Here is an 8,053-nt window from a genome sequence, read left to right on the forward strand (position 1 = left end):
AGCCAATGACAAACAAAAAAAAACACAACACAACAAGAAAGAAAAGCTTGTAGTTAGTTCAAGGACTGTTTGTTGGCCTTAAGGAGTGTTTTCCAGTCCAGTCTGCTGGGGTATCACGCCCTGGCCCCAAAGTCCACCTTCAGCATTCCCTGGGGACCTCGCCGCTCTATTCCCTTGCTGTTCTGTTGCACCCACATAGTGTTTTGCCTCCATGTGGCAGGATCAGATCAGATGCAATTCCCACACTGTGTCTCTGGTGTTGTTCCCTGTAGGGCTGTGGGTCAGTGAGGGACGTTGTGTCTCATAGTGGGACCGGCCATGGGAACCCTTATGAGACTAAGAGAACTGTATTCTGAGAGACGTTGTCTGCAGCCATCCACTGATCATACAGATATGTTTCAACAAGCTTCGTTTTGAATAAATTTATGCATATAGGAACAAGAATCCTATTAGCAATATTTCTTTCTTTTCCCTCTTATTCTTAGGTACCTGCCTCATCATCTTTGTCAAGGCATCCTACAGTTCATGGTGCAAAGTTTGGATTAGTGGGGAAGGCAACTCACTAGATGAGATCCTAAACACCTTTCCAATTTGCAGCCCCTCCACCCACCTCTGCAAAAAAAAAAAAAAAGAGTTGTGAGAGCACAGAAAACTCACTGTTTCTTGCCATTTCCCACTATCTTGCCTATCACCTAAAATTCAATACTTTACTATCACAAGCATTCAGTAGCTTTCCTTTTCCCACTGTCACTCAAGGAAAGTGGGGACATTTTGACATAGTAAAGAAACGTACCATTTGATCTATCTCTGAAGTGAATGCTGTTGCTCAAGTGCATGTTGGTTTTCCTTTTAGAGGAGAATCACTTAGTGTTTCTTTGTCGGACCTACATTGATGGCCATTGACCTTGAGACATACGTGAATGAATCAGACAATTTTCAAATGATACGAATAGGAAAGGAAACTGTACCTTGATTCGTGCTTGGAAGTTGATTGTATCAAAATAAAGACGTAACCTTCTGACGAGTGCACTTTTCTGTGCTTCATAAATTAGGACTCAATCTATTTTTTCCATGGGCGCTTAAAGAAATCCTTGATTTATTTATTCTTAAAACAGTGTGACATCAAGGTTATGCTTGTGTATCTCAGACATTTAAAGAAATGACTAATGTCATTACAAGATAACTAACAGCCATCTTTGGAGTCTTTAAATCAAACTAATAACAGGAAAATCTGAATTTTAAGAAGGCAAGGAATGTAATGGTACTAATCACTTACCATTCTTCTGTGTACATATTCACTTATTGTTGTCATGACAAAAAGCTGGTTTTTCCATTTTACTGGCTCTCCCCATTATATCCAACACCAGAAGATGTCATATTTCACCATCTTCAGTCACCATCATTTTGCTTATTCATCTATGCTCCCAATAGTCTTCTGGATAATAAAAAACTATTTAGAGAAAAAGTGGTTTCAGGTGAAGAAATTTGCTCCAGATACAGTTGGAAAGAAAGGCAGCAGCAAAGGATAATGGAAAGAAAATAAAGGGAAAGATTTTCCATTCAGTTGGGGGACAAAGTTGAACAACTCCCAAAATCCCCTCTAAAAGTGTAATTTAAAGCAACTTCCAACTGGTTGATAAACCAAATTGACTTCATAGTAGTCTATTTTTGGAATCTAAACAGTAATAACTCAATGCTTGAGTATTATTCTTATTAGACCAAGCTCATCAAAACGTAAAGGCTTAGCTAGGGAAAGTAATAACCCTACCACTGTTCAATATTCAGACACCTGTAAAATAGTCTTCCAACTCATTTACCACATTTTAGCTGGGACACACCAAACTAATGTGAATTCAGAGATGGTAACCACAGCCTTGCTGTCATATTCCCTCATGCATTAATTGGTTAACTTATTTCTTACTCAACAAAAACATATTAGGAGCATTTTATCCACCCGGTTCTGGCTTCACTTGAGGGAGAAACATGAGTAAGACTTGGCCCACTCCCTCAAAAAATTCACATTCCTATCCTGCCATGCAAGGGAGTTGGATGGAAAGGGTGTTTTTAATTTGGAGAAGAGAAGACTAAAATTGAAGAGCTATCAGAAGGATAGAAAATGTAAGAAAATCCACAATCTGTGATAAACAATTAATAGGGATGACACAAGTGGTTTCATCCTATATACCTTGAGACTTGAGAGTATAATCAGTTCCTAATAGTCTTTCTTGCCCAGACCCATTGTATCAATCATGAGGACAGAGAGATGAGGTACCTTACTTTTTTTTTTTTTTGGAAATCCTGTCATTTCCAAAAACAAGTGTAAATGCTAAAGCGAACCTGGTGAACCAATGTAATATGAGAAAGCTCGGGACGTGAATGATTCCCAGAACAGTCTACAAGTCCAACCATGAAACTGTTTGGATCTGTCTTCAAATAATCTGCCATGCGGAATAGAGAATAGACTAATTTTATATAAAGTCTCCAGAAATAAAATTGAAAACAATGAGTGAATACTGCAAAAAATAAGCTTCTAATCAATATAAGGAAAAATCAAGAGCAATGCTTCCCAGATTTAATATACAAATTACCAAAGGATTCTTTACAATATATATGCTAACTTAATAGGCCTTTCCTTGTCTGATATGGTCCCAGGTTATGCTGATGCTGCCAGTTCTGGAACAGTATCTTAAGTAACAGTATTCTAGAGTTATCTGGCAATGGGGATCTGAGAAGCACTAGGCTGCATGTCACTGGATATTGTTCATCAGAAGCTGAATATTTCTTGGGGATGCAATAGAAAGGATGTCTGCACTGCACATAAGAGTAAGCTTTCAAATATAAAGTTTGACTCAACTTTTTTGTAGTTAAATTAATTTTGCATATGGTTACTTATTTTAAATATTGAAATACTTTTTCATCAATAATGACAAAAGTAAAGTAATTACAAAAGTAATTCCCACATCAATAAATGTGAAAATTAAAAGCCATAAACATTAAACAACTTGCTCAAAATGTACTTCTTTTTATAAATGAGTTCATTGAGTTCCTGTTCTTAACAAAGCTCGGGTGTCGGGGGTTTAAATGGAGAGAAAATGTTTTGAGAAATGATGTACAAATACGCTTTACACAATTGATGTGTGTATGGATTGGGATAACAGTTGTATGAGCCCCTAATAAAATGTTAAAAAAAAAAAAAAAAAAAAAGCTCGGGAACTGTGATGGACACCCAAAAATGATCGAAACAGAAACAGCTCCTGCCTGTCAAAGGTCACGGTCTAGTTAATCAGCACAAAACACATTCATGTCATCAATTGCGTCTGCTATTACCTCATTCAAAACAAAACAAAACAGAAAAAAAACCTGGCTGTGATAACAGTGAACCAGTGGGAGAGTAGTCTATCCTTTGAAGTGTGCAAGGAATAGCAAATCCCAGAGAAGAGAAGTGTTGAGTTTTCTGAGAAGTGTTGGCTCTGTCAGAATGCACAGCAGGACCCCGGCACTTTGCCAGACCAACAATCTCCCCCGATCAGACTAAATGAAAAAGTAGCTCCAAAGAGTCTATCTATTTACTTCCCCACCAGCTGACAATCAATTGGTAAATCAATTGTCACCCATTTGATAGGCAGAGACAATGTTGTTGTTGGGTGCCATCAGATCGGTTTGATTCATAGCGACCCGATGTACAACAGAAAAAAAGCACTGCATTCTCATGATTGTTTTTATGTTTGAGCTCATTGTTTTAGCCACTGGAAGGGCTTCCTCTCTATCACTGCCCCCAAATTTTACTAAGCATGATGTCTTTCTCCGGCACTGATCTCTACTGGCAATATGTTGAAAGTATATGAGCTGAAGTCTCATTCTCCCAGCCTTTAAGGAGAATTCTGGTTGTACTTCTTCCAAGACAGATTTGTTTGGGGTTTTGGGGCAGTCCAAGGTACTTAAATATTCTTCTCCAATACCATAATTCAAATGCATTTATTCTTCTTTGATCTTCCTTATTTAAAGTCCAGTTTTCACAAGCATAAGAGGTGATTGAAAACACCATGGCTTGGGTGAAGTGCATGCACTCCTAAGGCAGCATCCTGCTTTTCACCACTCTAAAAAGCTCTTGTAGAGCAGATATATCCAATGCAATGCATCATTTGATCTCTTGTCTGCTATTACCTTGAGCATTGGTTGGGGGATCCAAGAAAGATGAAATCCACGAACACTTCAATCTTTTCTCCATTTATAATGTTACCTATTGGTCTAGTGGTGAGGATTTTGGTCTTGACATTGGGTTGTAATCCATACTCAAGGCTACAATCCTTGATCCTCATCAATAAATGCTTCACGTCCTCACTTTCAGCACACAAGGTTGTGTCATCTCTGTATTGAAGGTTGTTATTAAAGTTCCTTCTGATTATGATGTAGCATTCTTCTTCACATAATCATTTCTGTGTGCAGGTTCTTCAGGAATACAATGTAGTGTTCTGGAATTCCCATTCCTCTCAAGGTCAGCCACAGTCCTTGCAGCCGAAAGTCTTACCATAGTCCAAAAATCACAAGTAAACAACTTTCTAACATTCTCTGCTTTAAGTCAAAATCCAACTGACATCAGCAATGACAACCCATGTTTCACATCCTCTTCTGAATTCGCCCTGAATCTCTGGCAGCAACCTGTCGATATACTGCTACAACTTTTGTTGGGTGATCTTCAGCAAAATTTTACTTTCATGTGATATTAATGATATTGTTCTGTAAGTTAAGAATTTTGGGGGGTTATCTCTCTTTAGAATAGGTACAAATATGGATCTTTTCCACAAACCTTAGGGGAAGTAAAAATCATGATATTGCAGGTGAATTAGAATTTTTGTGCTCGGTCTTGATGTAAATATAACCCCAAAACATTGTTTTCCTTTTTTCAGTACTCTAGTTCATTACAGCATCTCACTGACACTTATGAACACCATCATATTTTATCTGCCTTTCTAAGACTCAGAGTACTGGGGCCATCTCACATTAATTTCCTCTGACTTCTGCCTCACTCTTATTGCCAGGTTTCTATCTTTTACCTAATTTCCTATATTATCTTTATTCTCTTTCACCTCACAATTTCTCCAATAATAAGGTTGAAGCTCATATCTGAAAAATAAGATTTAGATAAGCTTAAATATCTCTATATATTCTCAAGTGTCCTCATTGTGTGTCATAGGTAAGATAGAGATTTGCATACAGATTTTCATATGAGCTTATTAAAGAATGGTCTATAGGAAACCTTCTATAAGGGAGTAAGAGAATAAGAACAAGAAAGGTGTAAAGGCAATGCAGTTGCAACCCATTCTGAGGAGTTCTGAGGATGAAGTGGCCCTTCATAGACAGACCTACTTAATGAAAGGAGAGCAGATCTTTGTATCTCCCACACGTACCTTGGGTAGAGGTACATACTCATGTGAGGCAACTCTTTGACCAAAGAGAAGTCCTCTGGCACTTTGGAGTCCTCTAACCTTGTCAGCAGGGAAAATAAAGGAGCGGTTTGATTAGCATACCATAACCATCTGTTATAATACTTTCTTTACGGGGTTGGATATATTCTTACCATACTTATTCAGTCTGTGTGTGTTGACCAAATCATCAGAGAAGCTGGATAATATGACGAAGAATGCTGTTTGTTTGGTTTTTGCTAATACCTTCGGTACAGTTTGGATTTCTTCCTTCAATGCCATCGGTCTTAATCATATACTACCCCCTGAAATGTGTGAATGTCAACCAGTTCTCTTTGGTACCGTGACTCTGTGTATCCTTTTCACCTTATTTTGCTATGTCCTCCATCACTCAATGTTTTACTCATAGAACACTACAATATTTCAGCTGAAGGCCTGATTTCTTTTATTTCTTTTTGTTGTTGTTGTTCCTTGGGATATGCTGAATGTGTTCTTCTCCTTTAACTTTCCAACTTAACTCCAGGTCTTTGCACATTTCATTATCGTAATTTGTCTTCTTAAGTTGCCCTTTGACGTTTTCTGTTCCTTTACTTCATCCTTTTTTCCATTTGCTTTAGCTGTTCTGTGTTCAAGAGCAGGTTGCTGAGTATCTTCTGACATCCACTTTGGTTATTTCTTCCTCTCTTGTCATCTTAATAACCTTTTGCTTTCTTAATGTATGATGTTCATGATGTCATCCCACAGCTCCTCAGGTCTTGTCATTAGTGTTCAACGTGCCAATTTGTTCTTTAGATGTTCCAGAAATTCAGGTGAGATATACTCAAGGTCATATTTTGTCTTTTATGGGTTTGGTTTAATATTATTCAACTTTTACTCAAACTTACATATGCATAATTGATAGCCTTTTCTACATCTACCAGCTTTGTTTTGGTTGCTGATATCGAACATCTCCATCACTTTTTCAATTTCATTCCCACATGCTCCCTCTGGTAAAACCCATGGGTCTGTGCATCCCCATGGGAAGGGTCCATGTGTACAGACATTATTCGTGTTGCAAAAAGTTATTTGTAATGAAGAAGTCAGTTCTGCAAAATTCTATGTTGAGATCTCTTACTTAGTTTCTATCACCAAGGCTATATTTTCCAATTACTGCTCCTTCCCCTTTGTTTCAAATTTTATCCTTTTCAATTTTCGGTATTTATCGATGTATCTTCATTGCGTGTTTGATTATTTCAGACTAAAGAAGTTGGTGGAATTCTTCAATTTCTTCATCTCGAGATTTAGTGGTTGGTGCATAGATTTTAATAATAGTTGTATTATCTGGACATCCTTGTAGGTATATAGATATTGTCCTATTGCAGACAGCATTGTACTTCAAGATAGATTTTGAAATGTTTTCTTCGATGATGAATGGGACACCACTTCCAGTAGAGTAAACAATATGATTTTCTGATTCAAAATGCCCGTTAACAGTCCATTTCAGCTCATTAATGCCTAGGATATTACCCTTCTCTGTCACATTTCATTTTTTACGATTTCCAACTTTCCTGGAATCATACTTAATAGAGTCCATGTCCGAATGATTAATAAATGTTTGCCACCCCATTTTGAGTCAATCGCCATCTACAAATGAAGGTCTCAAAAGCTTTACTCTATCTACATCATTATGGTCAACACTACTTTAAGGAAGCATTTTGAGACATCTTTTTACACTATATCTGACATTATTCCATGGCTACTTATCTGATTTTTAGTGGCCAAACTCTCAGGTGTGCACAGCCTATTCCTTTTTTGTATGTTCTTAATCTGGAAGTTCCACTAAAACATGTTTACCTTGGGTAACCCTGCTGGTATTTTAAAAACTGGTAACAAAGATTTCAACATCACAACAACACACAAGCCACTACATACAATGAACTGACAGAAAAGTGGTGCCAGAAGAACAAACAAATCTATCCTGGAGGAAATATAGCCAGAATGTTCCTTAGAAGTAAGCATGATGAGACTTTGTCTCACATACTTTGGACATGTTATCATGTCCATGAGAATTTTGACCAACTCTCCAAAATTCACTGTGCTCAAGTTGATGCTGACTCAGTGACCCTGCAAAACAGGGTCAAACTCCCCTGTGGGTTTCCAAGACTGTAACTCTGTACAGGAGTAGAAACTCTTTCTCCTGTGGAGCAGCTGGTGGTTTCTAGCTACTGACCTTGAAATTAGCAGTCCAAAGCATAACGACTACATCTCCAGAGCACCTTGGTTGCAGGGACCAGTCTATGGAAAAGGACATTATGTTCAATAAAGTAGAAGGACATTGAAAACAAGAAGGCTGTCAAGGGCCCAATGACTACAGCAGTGGGATCAAACGTAACAAAGATTGTGACGATGGGGCAGGATTGGGCAGTGTTTTATTCTGTTGTACATTGGGTTGCTATGAGTCAGTACTGACTAGCAACAACAACAGAGAGACTAAAAGGAGCCCCGGTGATGTAAGGGGTTTCAATTGGTTTGCTAACCAAAAGGTCATCAGTTCAAAACTACCAACCCCTCTGAGGGAGAAAGATAAGGCTTTCTGATCCTGTAAAAATGTACAGTCTTGATGCCGAGGCAAGGCACTGGGGGGGGGGGGG

Source organism: Echinops telfairi, unplaced genomic scaffold (assembly GCF_000313985.2).
Source record: "Echinops telfairi isolate 266 unplaced genomic scaffold, ASM31398v2 ScPeMD7_443;HRSCAF=831, whole genome shotgun sequence".
Lineage (NCBI taxonomy): Eukaryota > Metazoa > Chordata > Mammalia > Afrosoricida > Tenrecidae > Echinops > Echinops telfairi.